Source organism: Periplaneta americana, chromosome 8 (assembly GCF_040183065.1).
Source record: "Periplaneta americana isolate PAMFEO1 chromosome 8, P.americana_PAMFEO1_priV1, whole genome shotgun sequence".
NCBI classification, from domain to species: domain Eukaryota; kingdom Metazoa; phylum Arthropoda; class Insecta; order Blattodea; family Blattidae; genus Periplaneta; species Periplaneta americana.
This window is the reverse complement of record NC_091124.1, coordinates 37,642,796-37,661,441: the sequence shown is the minus strand read 5'-3', so window position 1 is coordinate 37,661,441 and position 18,646 is coordinate 37,642,796. Positions and strand designations below refer to the sequence as shown.

General features: G+C 34.3%; 1 long non-coding RNA gene across 1 annotated transcript in view; it reads left to right on the top strand.

Moving 5' to 3' along the window:
• The window catches only part of LOC138704646 (uncharacterized), a 1,589,272-nt gene that overhangs the window by 178,816 nt on the left and 1,391,810 nt on the right, over positions 1-18,646 (top strand). The window lies entirely within an intron of this gene.

The window sequence follows — 18,646 nt, the reverse complement described above, 5'->3', positions numbered from 1 at the left end:
TCCCACTGCGCTCCCCGTCATGCACTTTTTGGCGTCCTGCAGTAGCATAGCACCATCTGCTTGCTCATGACGTTAGGCCCATAGATCTGGCACAGCTGACGATAAAGTTCAATCGGCGCTATGCCCTGTGCAATCAAAAACGTTACCACTGACCGCACTTCACGCGGCGGGAGCTGGAATAGGAACGCCCATCTTCAACCAATGCAACGAAGCTACTGAGAGCACTCGGGAAATTCCGCTAGCGCATGCGCCATGCCAGGACATTACTCTATCACGTACACGCAGTCGCTTCGAGCAACATATGATTTGCTAGCTGTGGAAAGTTACTTTATTGACGCGCCTCGTACTATTGCGTCGTTTTATAGAGAATTTCATATTCTTAGTTTTTTTTTCGAAGTTTTTTTTTTTTCCATTTCAATTTGTTATATAGCCCAGTAGGCTACATTACACAGTATTCCAGGTTTTCTGATTACATTAGTGAACTCAAAAGACGGAGAAGTCAACATTTCACTAATAATTTGAAAGTGTTAATTTGAAGGCTGCAAGTTTTTTTTTTTTTTTTTTTCGTTTTTAACGAATTTGTGTTAAATACAGTCTCAAACCAAATAAAAAAAATTGTGGTTTGGCCATACCGCACCTTTGCCAGAATCCAACGAAATTTTAATGTTAATTATTTGGACTATTACACCCTTACTACGTCATACTGCTTTTGACCAATAAAACGGTACGAAAGGACGTATTTCAACCAATCATGGCTGCTTATCGCACAATTTTATCGCGTCCCTAGCATTTGTTTAATTTTATCGCGTCCCTAGCATTTGTTTCTTTGTTTGCCAACATTTGAAACTGCGCTGGTATGGACGTCAAAAAAAAATATATATATAATTACAAACCACTCCAGTCGATGCACAGCAGTTTCAAATATGACTCGCATTGGCATTCAAGAACAAGAATTAATAAAAATCACTGATCATACCTATGCATCTTCTGAAATCCGATTTACAAATAAATGAAGAGCACCATTCGGAAATCCTGAATAAGTTGAATACACCATGTAGGCCTAAATCAACGAGTTCCACTTCTATTACGCACACGTCCAATATAACATCAATTGAACCACCAACCACATTCAAATTTGAAAATTGTACATTTAATAATTATTCCTTTTAAAATTATTCATGTTTATTTTTTATGTCATAGTCGTTAATTAAAACTTTTCTAACACTTGTGTATATTACTTAGGTTATGTTAGCCTATAGCTTCTGCTATATGATATTATGGATAGTCACGTATCAGAGATTGTTTAATATTAAGATTTATTGAAAATCATCTGTCAAGTGATGTTGATTTCTGGGATTCGGATAATTGAAGTGGAATGCAACTGTCTTAATAAAAATGAAACTGAATCAACAAAGCCTTCTTGACTAGTAACCGTCTACAGAGTTCAGTGAAGATTCCATAGTTGGCACAACTGCCATCTAGCGTAATGGTGCAATAATACATTTGAAGACAGGTTTATTTTCGCAAGTCAGTTAATATTTTATTGTATTGGAGTACTTTGTTACTTATAATCTTTATATACTTTCTTCTAATCTTGTAATAGTCAATTAAATCCCACTCGAGTTTTGATTTTCTCTAGATAAATCTGCTCGTGTTCCACTTGCAGATTTATCGATAAAATCAAAACCTCTAGTGAGATTACTGTTGATAATAATATTCATGCTGAGTTAATACTCTAATTCCAAAATAATTGTATTTTCCAAAATTTCCATTAATCTCCGCCAAGAGTACAGATCAATCTCCTAAAATCTCCGTCGACACCAATATTAGAAAAAAAAATGATAAAATTAATCTCCATAAGTACCTGCCTCTGCCCGTATAGTACTAGCGCTTTACTGTAACATTGAGTGATATGGATGATTTAGGTAACAGTTTAAGGGGACAGCATGTGTGGTAGATTAACACCAAACGGACTGCTTGCTGGTAGAGAAAAGATAAAAAATGCTCATGATTTGGCTATGCAAGTTTTGTTACCGTGCTCTATCGAGATTATGTTGTCAATTAATCATTATCAGACGGTATTTTATAGGGTAAATATTTTAATTGTAATATTATGGAGTTTTCAGCACTTGAACAATTTACTTTACGTAAACATTTAAGAAATTTAAAATTGAAGTGCATAAAATGGACGTAGAAGAGCTTAAGTATGAAAGCTTTGTGTGGATAAGAACTGTTATCGTTTTCACAACCCGTCGCCTCGATATCTCCACTTAACAGAAAGGGAATTTACAAGAAATATCAATGAAATGTTCATTTCTGTCACCATGTCAACCGAGGACAAACGAATATCTATAAGGCCCATTCACAATGGAAATTAAACATAAACGTAACATAAACACAGAAGTTTGCGGTCAGGTTACCAAATAGGATCATTCAAAATGATTTACTTAAACACTGACATTAACATTATCGTTAGACTTTAACATGAAAGTTTATATTTTGCAAACCTTCATGTTTATGCGTAAGTGGTTTGGGAACAATACACAATCGTAGATCGCTGAAGTTTACAACAGAATACGACGGAAAATGACATCGTTGTTATGTTGACTGGTGGAAACGGACTAGTTAATGTTCGTAAACAAAACGCACGGACCAAGGATGCCTATCCTGATACAGCTTCTTTATCCGAACATTACACATCAGTAAATTTTCCAGACTTTCTGATAGTAAGAAAAACCGAAATGTCTTAATATTTTTATGCAATTTGCATGAAAACCGTCTATTTTATTCAAAAATTGAAAATGAATAAATCATTCCTTATTGATTTCCGTACTGATAATAGTAAAAATCAGAGTCAAACAGATAGTACTTAATCTAGTAAAACATCGTTGACATTTAGGGAAAAATTGCTATTTTCTTAGAAAAGTAGACCTACTCATTTGGAACTAATATTAGAATTTTGTGTTGTACTATATTCAAGGAATTCATTCATTTCTGCTATAGTGCAGGTCTTTCACTGTGAACCCAGCATTCTCCAATCTTTCCTAATTTCCACTTTCCTGTTAGTCTTCGCATACGATCCATATATCTCAATGTCGTCTATCATCTGATATCTTCTTCTGCCCCGAACTTTTCTTCCGTTCACCATTTTTTCCAGTGCATCCTTCAGTAGGCAGTTTTTTCTTACGTTAGAGAGTGATCCAACCAATTTCTATTTCTGTTCCGTATCAGTTTAACCATTACTCTTTCTTCACCTACTCTTTCCAACACAGTTTCGTTTCTTATTCTGTCTATCCATTGCACATACTGTAGGTTCTCCATTTTTCCCCATACTCACATTTCAAATGCTTCTATTCGTTTATCTATATTTCGGCATAATGTCCATGTTTCTGCCCTATATAATGCCACACTCCACACACAGCAATTCACTAGTCTCTTTCTTAGTTCTTTTTCCAGAGGTCCGCAGAAGATCCCCTTTTGCTATTAAAAGCTTCCTTTGCCAGTGCTGTCCTACTTTTGATTTCCTGGCAGCAGCTCATGTTAATACTTATAGTACATCTCAAGTTATATGAAGCTCTCCTCTTGTTCAACTACTTCACTTCGAATACGGAAGTTTACCATATTCATTTTTCTTCCGATAACCATGGTCTTCGTTTCGTTTGCATTTTGAATAAACTGTTAAAATCTGTACAGTTTGAATGAATGAATGAATGAATGAATGAATGAATGAATGAATGAATGAATGAATGAATGAATGAATGAATGAATAAGTATTTAATATGTACACGAAAATGCGTCCTTACAAGGGAGTTTTGGGCTGAGAAGTTTACTTCAAATTTCAAATGCATCGGAAGATGCTATAACATGGTGAAGTAGAAATTTATATAATACTACAGAACAGAACATACAGGGACATCATTTTATTTTTACTAACATTTCTAATTTTAACCTGGTCATACCTTTGGATCAGCGGTTGAGAACCGGAAACACCGTTTGCTACCACGACTGAAGTTCGATGATACTGGCGTAAAATACAAACAAATTACTTTGCTAGGTATAGGAGGGAAGAAAAGTAGTTCATCCATTTACGTAAACTAGGAAATATCGCGATTTTTAGTTTGATAATTTTCATTAGGTTTTTGATAAATCAAAATACAGTACTGTATTAACAATGAGTGTTTTACTCACGAACTGAGCTGTCCATGTGGACATATTCATTATGCAGTGTATATTATACTGTCTACAACACATTAGCGTACACTATATAGAATGAAGTTAAATTGAAAAATAATCATAATATGGATATTTAAACACATTTTTGAAAATGGTGACCGTTCATTTCGATACAGGCTTCAATTCTTTTGTGCATATTATCACACTATAGACTATTGTACCTAATTCCAATTACCAGTTTCGTCCTTCGTACTAGTAACTCATGTTGAAATAATTCTGTACCTACTCTATAAAGGACTACTTTACGTACTATAAATTCAATCTTCACTTCTGCCCGATCCGAAAAGATAAAATTACTCAGACAAGATATCTACTGTCCGTCCAAGTAGTTTCGTTACAGGGCCGTAGAAAGAGGGGAAATCACGTGACAATTAATTACTTAACGAGGTCCTTTTATTTAAGTTATTTTAAACAGTTGTAATATTTACGCAGACGTCCACTTCCTAACAGAAATTAATGTGCTCAGAAAAGAGCTAAGACCACTAGCCTTTACAGAGGGGCAAGCATAAGCGTGTGGGGGAAACCGGGATGCGACGTAGGTAAACGGACGACAGTACCTGTGCGAAAATTATTCAGTATTGAAAGCTCTTTCATCACTGAAAAACGGAACATATTTCTGGAAAGTACTATACTCACTAACTCAGTACTGTTTACTACGACCGTAAGGCAATATTGACTGCATAAGCGGCCTTGGTTCTGTGTGGTGGACGGTTGAACTTCATTATTAGAAGGGGTGGGAGTGAAGTACATTCAAAAACTCAGATACAATAAAAATTGAAGTAAAAATAAAATGTTGTCCCTGTATAATACAGAATAATACATCAGACTACAGAATATAATTACAATCGAAATGGAAATAAAATAATACAATCAATATAAAAAGAGTATATAATAATATTAACAAAAAGTGAATATGTGAGTTCTTAGCCTGTAGGCCACTTGTCTCACACCGAGTTTCGTCGTCACACTGAAGGAGAATTTTGTAGGGAAAAGCCTAAAGTGGACACAACCTAATAGCTACAGAACAATTGTGAATGAATAAAACTGAAATGGGAGGAGAAACTTTAAAGGTACGTGAAAAAACGTTCTTGCAAGGGAGTTGGGGCTGTGGAAAACTGAATATGTGAACTCCAAGCCTGTTGGCCACTTGTCTCACTTCGGGTTTCGCCGCTCCACGGAAGGAGCGCTAGAAAATTTCGTTGGAGGAAGCCGAAAATGGACGTAACTTATGAGCTACAACATACGAGGGGGGGAAGGGGGAGAAGTGCAGCGAGCTGACCCAGGGGAGTTAGAAACGCGAAGGTACCAACTAAGAGGAGAAGTGGTCGAAATCTAGGCAACGATACGGTAATAGCCAATTTGGCTGTTTGAAGATTCGAACGCGTAGGAATTAATCATCTTGACGGTAATAGCCAATTGACTCTGTGATGATTTTTCTCAGATCAAGGAACCAGCCAATTGGATCTTTTATGACTCCATCGATCTGTAAAAAGGGACGATTAGATTCTGTTAGAGCCCGAGTTAGATGTCAATAATTTTTAATTTGAGCCGTTACCAATGTCTGGAGAAGTGAATGCAGGTTCGTGGCCCATTTATTTTAGGGCTCATCCCGACATTTGTCTTAGCGTCTTACGAAAACTACGGAAAAACCTTAGACAGGATGAAGGACAATATTGTATTACTTCCAACATATATAAGAGAACTAGTGGCTTGTGCAGCAAATGCTGCAAACTAAGTTCATTAGACGTTCAAATAAACATTTTTCAGATTTATTTTCAATGAAGAATACCAGACATTCGGAAAGTTATTTGCTTCCATAATAATGAAAGATACTCTCTCTCGAGCCAATACTGAAGAGAACCACGCATATAAATATCTACACCACACCGCCATTAAATATATGAAAAAGACCCAACCCCACTTGATTAATAATTATAAAAATATTTGATTTTTAATAATATTATTATTTTACGTAATTTTATTGCTTTCAGTAACATATATACTATATAGCCGCCACTCAGTAAAATATAGAAATCAAAATCTAATTTAAGTTGTTCTCTACATCTACTTATATAACCCCAAAACGTTTCACTTTCATATCATCAATATAGCATTAATATGTATAATTAATTAAAAATAGTCACATAATGGCATTAACTACAATAATATTTCATTTCTAATGGTAATAATGTCATCAAACCACCTCAAGTTTTGTAGTTTTTAATATCCAATACACAGCTGTACCCAGAAAATTGCACACCACAGAATCGAACCTGTAAATTATTTTTAGTAAGTTAAGTTTTTAATAACCAATTTAATTTGAGCTCTAAATTTGTCAGCATTCTTGCAGATCATGGCCTTCGTGTAATGTTGTTTACTGTAGTATGTGTTTTGTTTTATTCTGTAATGCAACACGGCCGACTTGATGCTCGCTTCGCTTCTTCTTTACAAAAAAAGCGAAGGTTATATCAAGTCGGCCGTGAATGCTGTTAGCTAGTTCTCAAAACTGACGATAGATGGATTTTGGAAAATAGGAAAATTATGTTTAAAAATTGACATTTCACTGAAAACTACTATTTTTCCGAAAAACTTTGAGTTCCAAGCTTCAAAATGAGGGTTCATTTATTAAAATCCGTCCAGCCTTTTTCTCGTAATTTCCATTACCAGTTCAAATTATATATATATAGATGTGGTGAGACGGACCGCAGTGAAAACCACGAGACATTAGATTTGTCTTACACTTGTGTTTCCATGGTAACAAAAATGACGTGTGGAATAACATACGTTTTACAGGACATGGTAGCTGCAACTGCTTCTACTTGAACATTGCCCATAGCACGCACTGATCAGTATTCAAACCGATGTGACGCAATCAATAGAATTATGAATGGGAGGTAATCGCCTGTAAAAGAAACGTGCTGATGCATATGGAGAGCCAATTTAACAACTGTGTTTAAAAATTGTCCTGCATTATATTTAGATATACAATATACAGCTTAATTTCATGCTGGAAATAATATATATTGTTTTAATAGAAGGTTTCGCGGAATTGGATGACTTGGTTTAAAAAAGGGTCGCATGTTTTTTGTACGCGTGATACAAGAGTGTAACCCGTGCTCGCCGTCCCTTCCTACGCGTGTGCCAAGAGAACTAGTGGAACAGGTTTTTATAACGCTTCTCTTCCCCCCCCCCCACCCCGATCCTGCCTGTACCTGGAATTTTCCTCGTCCAGCCGTAAGTCCCTCTATTCATTTTTCTCCTCAGTCATTTGTTTTCTTTTTTTTTTTTTACACTCTTTGACTTGACCACACTCCAAACATAACCTCAAACGTTTTGTCATATATATAAAAACAAAGTACAAGACGCAATACCATATTACAAACTTACTTCTTACAGTTTTTTTTTAACACGGGAAACACTTTTAATTTAATAACGTTATACAAGAAATGCCTCCATATATACCAATTTACTTAGTAAATGAAACGTACTTAAACTACCTGAAGGTTTTTTGGAGGGCTTTGAGTCACCGTGCTTGATTCCATTGACGCCTTCTCAGTCGAGACGTTAAATAGCACACTGTGGTTACGAGAGATTCGTCCTGAGGACGCAGAGTAAATTACAGACTTGCACAATGTAGGAGCTTCATTTAACCTCATATCATTCATTTTTAACATCACTTAATTACATCTTCCATCTTTTACAACTCTGTGTTATAAAAATGAAAGTTGTTATAGATAGCTTGAAATGTATTTTAGCTGTAATTTGAAGAGGAATGGAGTAACTGCAAAGGATAAGAAGAATATTAATGAAGAAAAAATATATATATATATATATATATATATATATATATATATATATAGAAGAAGAAGAGGAGAGAAATAGAAGCAGAAGAGAGAGACAAGGAAGCAAATGTAGAAGAAAAATAAAAGAGGGAGTCCAGGGAAGACAAAAGAAGGAAGAAAAAGAAAAATAAGCAGAAATAAAAATATTTATTTATTTTTATTGCTAGTAAGTTTGAAATGAATAGAAATTAATAAATACAATGAAAGATAAACTAGCCCACTCCTGAATGAGTAAGACTCGTGCTCAGGAGGGGATTCCAACACAGACAAAAATAAAATTAAAATTGAGAGTGAATACAGATTAAATAGTGTTTAATATGTTTAAACCGAAACTATAAATCCAATACAATTCTTTTATTTTTTTATTAATTTGGAGAGGATTCGTGGTTGAAATATTATTGGAATAGAATTTGTTTATTAATCTGGGACCTTGACTCATGCTATGATAAAAAGCTGCATTGGTTTTATATTTGGTTCAGACAAACGCAGAGAATTCATATTTTTGGTTCTATATTTATGTATATACCTTTCAAAGTTATTAAAATGTCTATGAAAATATTTTAATAAAATAAAATTATACATTTGTTTAATGTTGAAAACTTTGATATGTTTAAACAACAATTCAGTTGGGTAATCTTTCTGCTTTTTTAAACAAATTTTTAATACTTTCTTCTGTAGTAAAATTAACAGATAAAAGTTGGATTTATAAGTTCCACCCCAACCTATAATATCATACATAAATATAGGTTGAAATAATGCTAAATAAATTACACGTAAACAGTTAATTGACAAAATATTTCTTAGAATAACAAAGTAACATAATGTTTTACGTAATTTATTACAAATATAATGAATATGATTATTCCATTTTAAATGATTATGAGTATTTATATATATGGAGAATAAGGAGACATACATATTCAGGAGAAAGAGGAAGACAAGGTGCATAATTAGCAAGACTGAAAAGAGGGAGGCCAAGGACAAGAAGCAAAATAAGAAAGAAAGAAGGAAAAGAGAAATGTGTGAAAAGAATGAGTTCAAGGAAAAAAATAAGAGCAAGAAAAGAAAAAATGTATGGAGGAGAAAGAGAGAGAAAGAATAGGTGAGAAAGGGGAACATTAGAATAAATGGATGAGAAGAATAAATTAACCTTTAACTTGACATTTATCACACTAGTTTATTAAACCTTGTCGGACCGTAAAGAAAACAACTATCGCAATGTCCATATTTTTATATGTTGTACAATATTATAGTACTGTGAAATTTTAATTTTCCTACCAATTTTTTTTCTATTCTATTAAAATTATAGCATACAGCCTATTAACCTGTTGTATCCTATAGGATACATTGTCAATTTAAGGGTTAAAACAAGGAATCCATGAAGAAAAAAGAAAATAAGGTTAAGAAATGAAAGGAAAAGAAGAAATATATGGCGGACGAAGAAGGAAAAGGAATAGAAGAGAAAGAGGAAGACAAGAGAACAAATGGATAGGAAGAATTAAAAGAAAGAATCCATGGATGGAAAAGAAAAGAAGGTAATGGAAGTGAGGAAAAGACGAAGATGGTGTATAACCCGACCAGAATGTTATTCCCCCTGGCCTTGACGGCGCTTCTGTTTGTATATGTTACCGTAAATGTACGAAGACCGGTAAATGTTAGAATTTACCGGTATAACCTAACATTTACCGTTATAGTGCGGTAAAACCCCGAAATATCTTATTAGATTAATACAATTTGAACTTTTACCAAGAAATGTTGGTAAATATAAGGATTTACCGATGCGAGCTGGTAAAAGCTAGATCGAAGAATCCAGAACGAAGAATCCTGCCTCCGTTGTACAGGTTCAGACATAATTACAGGATCGATAAAGTGAAGCGGCTCCGAGAGGTTGCCAAAGGTCTTGAAATGCAAGCGGAGAAAATGAAAGCAGCCACTTGTAACAAAATTCCAAAACTTTCAGTCGGACATAATTCGAGAATTAAAGTACCGGCAAAATTGACGCAAAATCAATAATAGCAGTGGTCATAAAAATTCAAGATGACGAGTTTTGTAGACTTGATACCAAAACTGGCAAACTGAAGTCATTGTACATTAGGAACAAATTTACATTGTGCAAAGAAAATTTTATCATCATCGAAGAAGTAGGAAAAGAAGAAATTAGTGTACGGGAAGTGATTGGCAAACTATCTTTTGTTGGAGGTCAAGGGTTCAAAAAGTGTAATTGTTTAAAAAACTGTTGAACAAAAAAATGATTTTTGTAAATCATCTTCCATGTTGTGTAATTCTAAATGTTATAACAGCCAACTTTGTCTTAACAAGAATTGACATTCATAATGTTTGTTTTACTTTATTTGTGGACCTATACTGTTGAGGGAATATAATGGCTTTGCTAATGTTTGTACGGAATACTATAACAGACAGTGGTTAAAACTATAATATTTTTCACTATTTTTAATACGGAATACTGTTTATTATAATCACATTGGAATGTAAAAATATTTATGCTCGACCATGCCGAAATGTAGTAATTATACACCTGGTAGCAGTCCTTTAATGCATGTCATTAAAGTACACCTACTCATTAAAGTACAGGTGTTTTCAGCCAATGACAACTCAGCTTACAGGTGTTCGGCCAATAACAAGTCAGCGTTGTACCGTTATAAAACCGCAAGTATCGATTATTCTCGGATATGCAATCGAAAGAGAATTAGCGAAAAGTCACGGAGGCTGGAAATCCAATACTGTCGCAGAAGGTTATGTTCTGTTACTATAATAATTAGCGTTAATTGTAAATAATATTCAAATAAATTCAATTTGTCATCTCGTTTTTCAATGTCGAATTCAATAATCAAGGTTATACTAAGTTTAACGGGATTACACAAGGTCAGTGACATTATTGTTCCTCGGAAAAATGAATACTTTCGCGTCTGCGCACATCTCACAATTCACGACCTAAAACAAGGTCATTTACGATCTTGTCAGATACAAATAAAATAATAAAATAAAATAAAATCTGAATAATTTAAAGTTAGAAATATGGTCGAGCATAAAAAGTCGTATGAAACTCGCCTATAATGGTAATTAAGAAGCTCGTATGAAAATTATGAAACTCGCTTGCGCTCGTTTCATAAACATCCATACTCGCTTCTTAATTACTATCATTATAGGCTCGTTGCATAATGTACTATTAAATAACTTCAATTTAAAATAAATATCAATTATTTCAGTCACTGCTGAGGTATTTTTATTTATGTTTTCAAATATATCTTAAAACAATAAAAAGATGAATCGGAAATAGATATGTAAAAGTGCGAAGAACGGAAAATCTTAGAAAAGATTTTTTTATTAAATTAATACGACTTTGCCACAGCTGATCGGTAAATACTGAGATTTACCAACATCTCTTGGTAAAAGTTGAAAATGAATTTCGGGGTTTTACCGCACCATAACGGTAAATGTTAGGTTATACCGGTAAATTCTAAGATTCATCGGTTTTCGTACATTTACAGTAACATACACACTACGTCATCTTTCATCGGTAAGGAGCCGCGGATTGTTGGGGGGAGGGACGAAGATTATGTACATAGATGTGTTCCGATTTCTGCCACGTGTAATAATATTCTGGTCGGCTTATAATGGAAACATGTCTATCTTCTTCCAAAGTGATATACAGCTTTAGATTTCCAGCTCATCGTAAAGAGTTTGAACTTTGAAAGTTTGCTTTTACTCTATTGAAAACTTGTAGTTATCACTTATGCCCTTTTCACCGCGCACCAAAGTGACCTCAGTAATCTAGTTGGGAACTGGAATGTTTTTATAATATAGGAACCTAAGGAATTTATAATGTATCAACTCAATTGAATGAACTTTGTTTTTGCAACGAGGAATCAAAATTAATATATCACAAGTCAAATTGCTTCTATGTGATTGTAAAGTAATATAAAAACAGTCCAAAGTGGAGTAACTGCTAGTGCGTCTGGCCGCGAAACCAGGTGGCCCGGGTTCGATTCCCGGTCGGGGCAAGTTACCTGGTTGAGGCTTTTTTCCGGGATTTTCCCTCAACCCAATATGAGCAAATGCTCGGTAACTTTCGGTGCTGGACCCCGGACTCATTACACCGGCATTATCACCCTCATCTCATTCATACGCTAAACAATGTAAGCTGTTGATAAAGGGTCGTAAAATAACGTACTAAACAGAAGGTTGCGTGAATAATTTCGAATTACAAAAATAGCAGTGATTTCTGAGCAGAATATTAATTATTAAAATTAAACGTCAGTGAAGTAGTGTCCAAACTCATGTTAATCTACAAATATGCCTAATATACTTAAGGTGGTCATCTACACAATTTCATTCAAATTTCACATTTTAGTTTTTGATTTTTTTATTGAATTTAATAGAAAATTCCTTGTTGTTTTCAAATATGTCTTATTTATGGGTGTATAACTAATATTTCATATATAAATAAATCATTTACTCCTTGGGGACGTAATTCTTTCATTGGCAATTAATTTTTTTTGTGTTGTCTACCTGTAGATTTGGATTTGGATGGGGTGGGTCCATGTTAAATAAACAGTGGTACGGCATACTTACATGTTGACGGGAAAGGTAAGTGTAGTGCAGTGTGATACCTGTTTTACTAATTTTAAAACATTCTAGCTCTCGTGTGAGTGAAAAGGCACTGATGTCTTTGCAAGCGGTTAAGCGTAAACTATTTTTCTAACATTTTTATTCATTCAAAATTCATTAACCTTTGAAAGAATAAAGATATTTTCATGACTTTTTAAGATTAATGGTAATGTATGTATACATGGTCTCTAGCACTGAGGAAAAAATATCCATATAAATGTAATTTTATAATTTGTTAAATAATTTTGGTCATCTGAAAATTTTATTAAACGAAGTGAAAACGTAATTTAATATAAACAATTTATTTTTCATAAATTTAAACAAACGTGATAGGAAATATTCTGCATGTAGACAGATTTAATGCAAGTTTCGTGCAACTTGGTTTAAAAAAAATGTGGCATAAAGATATTCTGTAAGAGTGTAGTGTGAACAGCAACAAATTAAATTGTTGTAAACAATTAAAACAAACAATGTGTTAGTTTGAAGGTTATGAAACTATATAAAAATTAACAAAAAATTGGAAATTTATCCTTTGAAAAGGTGGAAAAATTAAAATGTCTTTGAGGAACAGTAACAAATGAGCCGTTCAGAGCAGAAGTGGTGTAAGTCAAAAGTGGTTGTTGAGGGTTAAAGTAAACATTCTGTAAAATACAGCGCAAAGTAGCAATTAATATTCAATTTATTTAAACCATTAGTAGTCAGTGGATAGCAAGAAGGACATATTAACTGATACTTTGCGTTGTATTTTACTTTAAACCTCATTACCCAGTTTTGACTTACACCACTTTTGCTTTGAACGGCCCAAATATAAAGACACTGAAGAGGAAATTAAAGGCAGAATAAATATGGAAAATGTGTGATATTATTTTATTGAGAAGCTTTTGTCATTCAGTCTGCTTTCAGAAAATTGAAAGTTAGAATTCTGCAGTGCCTGGGATAAGTGACATGTCAGTTCCCACAAACTTTTTTGATAATTTACTGACAACTTACGGAAAATCTGCTAGCTTGGAAAAAGAGACATAAGTATTTATTCCCACTACAATAATTCATACAGAAGAAAATGAAATCGACATAAACCAGTGTAAGTTGTCAACAAATTAACAAAAAAGGTTTGTGGAAACTGACTTATGTCACTTTTCCCAGGCACTGCAGAATTTATAAAACAGTTATATTGCCTGTTGTTCTGTATGGTTGTGAAACTTGAACTCTCACTTTGAGCGAGCAACGGAGGTTAAGAGTGTTCGAGAATAAGATGCATAGAAAAAATATTGGGGCTAAGCAGGATGAAGTTACAGCAGAATGGCGAATGTTACACAACACAGAACTGCACGCATTGTATTCTTCACCTGACATAATTAGGAACATTAAATCCAGACGTTTGAGATGGGCAGGACATGTAGCACGTATGGGTGAATTCAGAAATGTATATAGAATGTCAGTTGGAAGGCTGGAGAGAAAAAGATCTTTGGAAAGACCAAGACGTAGATGGGAGGATAATATAAAGATGTATTTGAGCCAGGTGGGATATGATGCTAGGGACTGGATTAATCTTGTTCAGGATGGGGATCGATGGCGGGCTTATGTGAGGGCGGCATGAACCTCCAGGTTTTCTAAAAGCCATTTGTAAGTAAGTAAGTAAGTATAATAATAATAATAATAATAATAATAATAATAATAATAATAACAATAATAATAATGGTTTATTTTAACTGGCAGAGTTAAGGCCATTCGGCCTTCTCTTCCACTCAACCAGTAGGATAGAAAATTACTACAATGCTATGAATATAACATAATTAATACAATACAATACAATACAATTCAAAGCAATACAATACTACAATACAAGACAATATAATACATAATTAATATAATACAATGACAATTCTTTTCATCTTCACAACACCAATAAAATAATTATGTAATAATAATAATAATAATAATAATAATAATAATAATAATAATAATAATGGTTTATTTTAACTGGGAGAGTTAAGGCCATTCGGCCTTCTCTTCCACTCAACCAGTATGATAGAAAATTACTACATTGCTATGAATATAACATAATTATTAATACAATACAATTCAAAGCAATACAATACTGCAATACAAGACAATATAATACATAATTAATATAAAACAATGACAATTCTTCTCATATTCACAACACCAATAAAATAATTATGTAATAATAATAATAATAATAATAATAATAATAATAATAATAATAATGGTTTATTTTAACTGGCAGAGTCAAGGCATTCGGCCTTCTCTTCCACTCAACCAGTATGATAGAAAATTACTACAATGCTATGAATATAACATAATTATTAATACAATACAATTCAAAGCAATACAATACTACAATACAAGACAATATAATACATAATTAATATAATACAATGACAATTCTTTTCATCTTCACAACACCAATAAAATAATTATGTAATAATAATAATAATAATAATAATAATAATAATAATAATAATAATAATAATAATAATGATTTATTTTAGCTGGCAGAGTTAAGGCCGTAAGGCCTTCTCTTCCACACAACCAGCAAAAAGTGTATATACATATGCATGAACTTACAAAGAATTCAACAAATTGATTTAGATAAGAGTTACATGTATACAAGAGTTATTTACGAATTAAACAACAAAATACTATGAACTATCAATTAAACACTGAAATAAACTGGGTAGCAGAATTAAACTAAAATACATAGAATGTTAATATATTTCAAATTATATTAGATAATAGAAAGAGATTATTATGAGACAATTTTGAAAATGCAGCACCATCAGGATGATGTCTAAAGAAAAAAAGCAACAGTGTAGTCAGTAATATTTTAAATCAGTATGATTGGAGTGAAATGCTAATAAGGTTATCTTTTAAGCTGTTCTTAAAGGTGTTTGTTGTCTTGCAGCCCCTAATACTTTGTGACAAGGAATTCCATTGACGCGAGGTGGATATTGTAAAAGATGAGGAATAACAAGATGTTCTATGAAGAGGTATATTTAGTGTGCCACAGATAAGTGATCTGGTATTTACGTCGTGGTTAGAGTATAGATAAGAGAAACGAGACGAAAGGTAATTTGGTGTTGAGGTGTGCAGAATTCGAAAGAGTAAAGACAAAGAGTGTAAAGTTCTGCGTTCTTTAAGTCGGAGCCACGAGAGACTTGCGAAGGACGGTGATATGTGATCATATCGTCGGATGTTGCACACGTATCTGATGCACATATTCTGAGCTCGCTGTAACTTGACTGACAGTTCAGAACTTAGATCACTTAACAAAACGTCACAATAATCGAAGTGCGGCATTACTAGGGTTTGTACTAGGGTAAGTTTTAGTTGCTGGGGCAAGAAGTTTCTCAAGCGACTCAAAGAGTGAAAGGAGGAACAGATTTTCTTTATCGTTTCTTTAACTTGAAAATTCCAACTTAGATTATTATCAAAAAAGAAGCCAAGATTTTTTACGACAGATGAATAAGGGATTAGTGTGTTGTTAAGGGTAACAACTGAAAGATTACTGTTATTAAGGGAGTTAACTACACGCTTATGTCCAATAATTATGGCTTGAGTCTTACTTGGGTTAAGTGCGAGTCCGAAATTGGCCGCCCAAGTGGAGACAGTGGCTAGGTCACAATTTAACTTGTCAATCGATTCATTGGTCGTATTGGGTCTGGAATGTATGTAAAGTTGTAGGTCGTCGGCATAGAGGTGATATCGGCAATACTGTAAGTTCTTTGATACGTCATTAATGTAGATAGAGAAAAGTAGTGGTCCTAATACGGAGCCCTGCGGCACTCCCGCAGTAATAGTAATGATAGTCATACCTAAATATAGTGATATATGAAAGAAAAAATGTGTAGTGTATATGAACACCTTAAGCGTTAATCAATAGGCTAGAATTGAAAGACTATCCGGAAGTTTTCTGAATTCCTGCGAAGCCAATCAGACTGTAGCCGCGCCCGATATGTCTGTCGATCAACACCGGTTGTTCCGTTGAGTATTCAAAATGAGACTGAAACGAAATCGCGAGGAAATTCATCTCCCTCGGAAGGTAAATTAAGCGAGAAGCCTGTACTATCGTGATGCGGGATATCCATTACAGATGAGTGCGAATCACTGTAGAGGCTATCGTAATAGAGTGTGACGTCACAGGTTACATGCAGTTACTCTTTTTTCCGGTTCAAGGAAACATTTATACGCTGTGCGTGCTGTAAGAAGCCAGGTTGCTGGTTGAAGGGGCCACATGAATCAATATCCAGAGAAATTACACGTGTTCCCCTGCGTATTTTTTAAGGCAAAGGTAATCATCATCAGTTTTAGACGTGAACATGACACAGTCTCTTTTTTATTAGATGTTGGATTTTACGTAGTATCGTATTGCCGAATTAATGTATACATTTACAGGTACATTCCTGGATATACAGGGTGTTAAAAAACTCTCCAATATTTTAGGAGGTGCTAGTATGCATCAAAACAAGAAAAAAAATGTCTAATAAACATGGGTCCTACAACACATACTTTCTGAGATCTGAACACTTGCAAATCTAGTGTTTCAGGTAAAGCTCCCTGTAAAGCAGATTTGAATAATTTCAAAGGAATAGATTGTGTGCACTTGTTGTGGGTCTCTGGCGTTTCGTCAGCCCACGCGAGTTGTGTGGATATAAAGGGAATAGTTGAGACGGTGTCGGGTGGAGTTCCCGGGTAGCTGAGTTGGTAGAGCGCTGGTACGTTCAACCAGAGGTCCCGGGATCGATACCTGGCCCCGGAACAATTTTTCCCTTGAAATTATTCAAATCTGAACACTTGTTCATAGGAGGTGCTCAATGTGACGTCCATTCATGGCAATGCATTCCTCTGCCCTTCGGCGTAAGGAATCATGCACTCTTTGAAATTTGAACTGGTTGTTCTTGATAACCAAAAGTCTAGGGGATTTAGATTTGAGGAACGAGCAGGCCAAGGTGTGGGTCCTCCCCAATCAATCCAGCGGTCCTGAAATGTCAGCGTCAGGTGTTCACGCTCATTACGGAAAAAATGTGCTGGTGTGCCATCATGCATGAACCACATCTATAGTCTTTGCTGACATAGCACATACTCCAGCAAAGTAGGCAATACGTTAATAAGAAAGTCCTGATAACGAGCCCCAGTTAATCTCTGTGGTAACACGTATGGCCCTTAATCTATCGCCAAGAACGCCTGGCCATAAGTTGATTGAGAATCGGTGCTGATGCCTTGTTTCTTCAAGTGCATGGGGATTTTCATCAGCCCACACATGCTGATTACGAAAATTCACAACACCATCTCTGCTGAACCTCGCTCATATCCGCAGCTAAACTTTTCTGCATGTTATTGTAACATAGAACCTGTTTCTACAAATGTTCGATGCCATAATATTATGGAATCGTATTTAGGTACATTACGCACACCATACTCTCGTCGAAATTCCCTTTGAACTCTTTTAACACTCTCAAATTTAGCATACCAAAGAAGACATTGTGCCCGCTGTTGATTTGTAGTAGCCATTTTGCGATGGATTATCCAACAAATTTGATCCATTCCGAATTGAATGTTTTTAGAATTGACCAAATTTATAAATACTCTTTAATGAAATTCTATCATAAAAATAGAATGAAATTTGTAGCTCAGCCACATGATCATAATACAAGACGAAATGAAATTCTTAAATTAGTTGAACCTAAATGTTTCACATCTGCTGCTTTACTACACAGTACAAATTATGGTCCACGTCTATACAATTCGATAACAAAATTTCTTCCAGAATTGACTACTTTAAGTAATGAAATTTTCAGATCCAGAATTAAAAAAATTATATGACAGACTTCCCTGTATTTATATTATATACCATGTATTGTACAACAAGTTTATTTCTATCCTAAGTATATTTTTTCTATCTTATCTTGGTTACTATATTA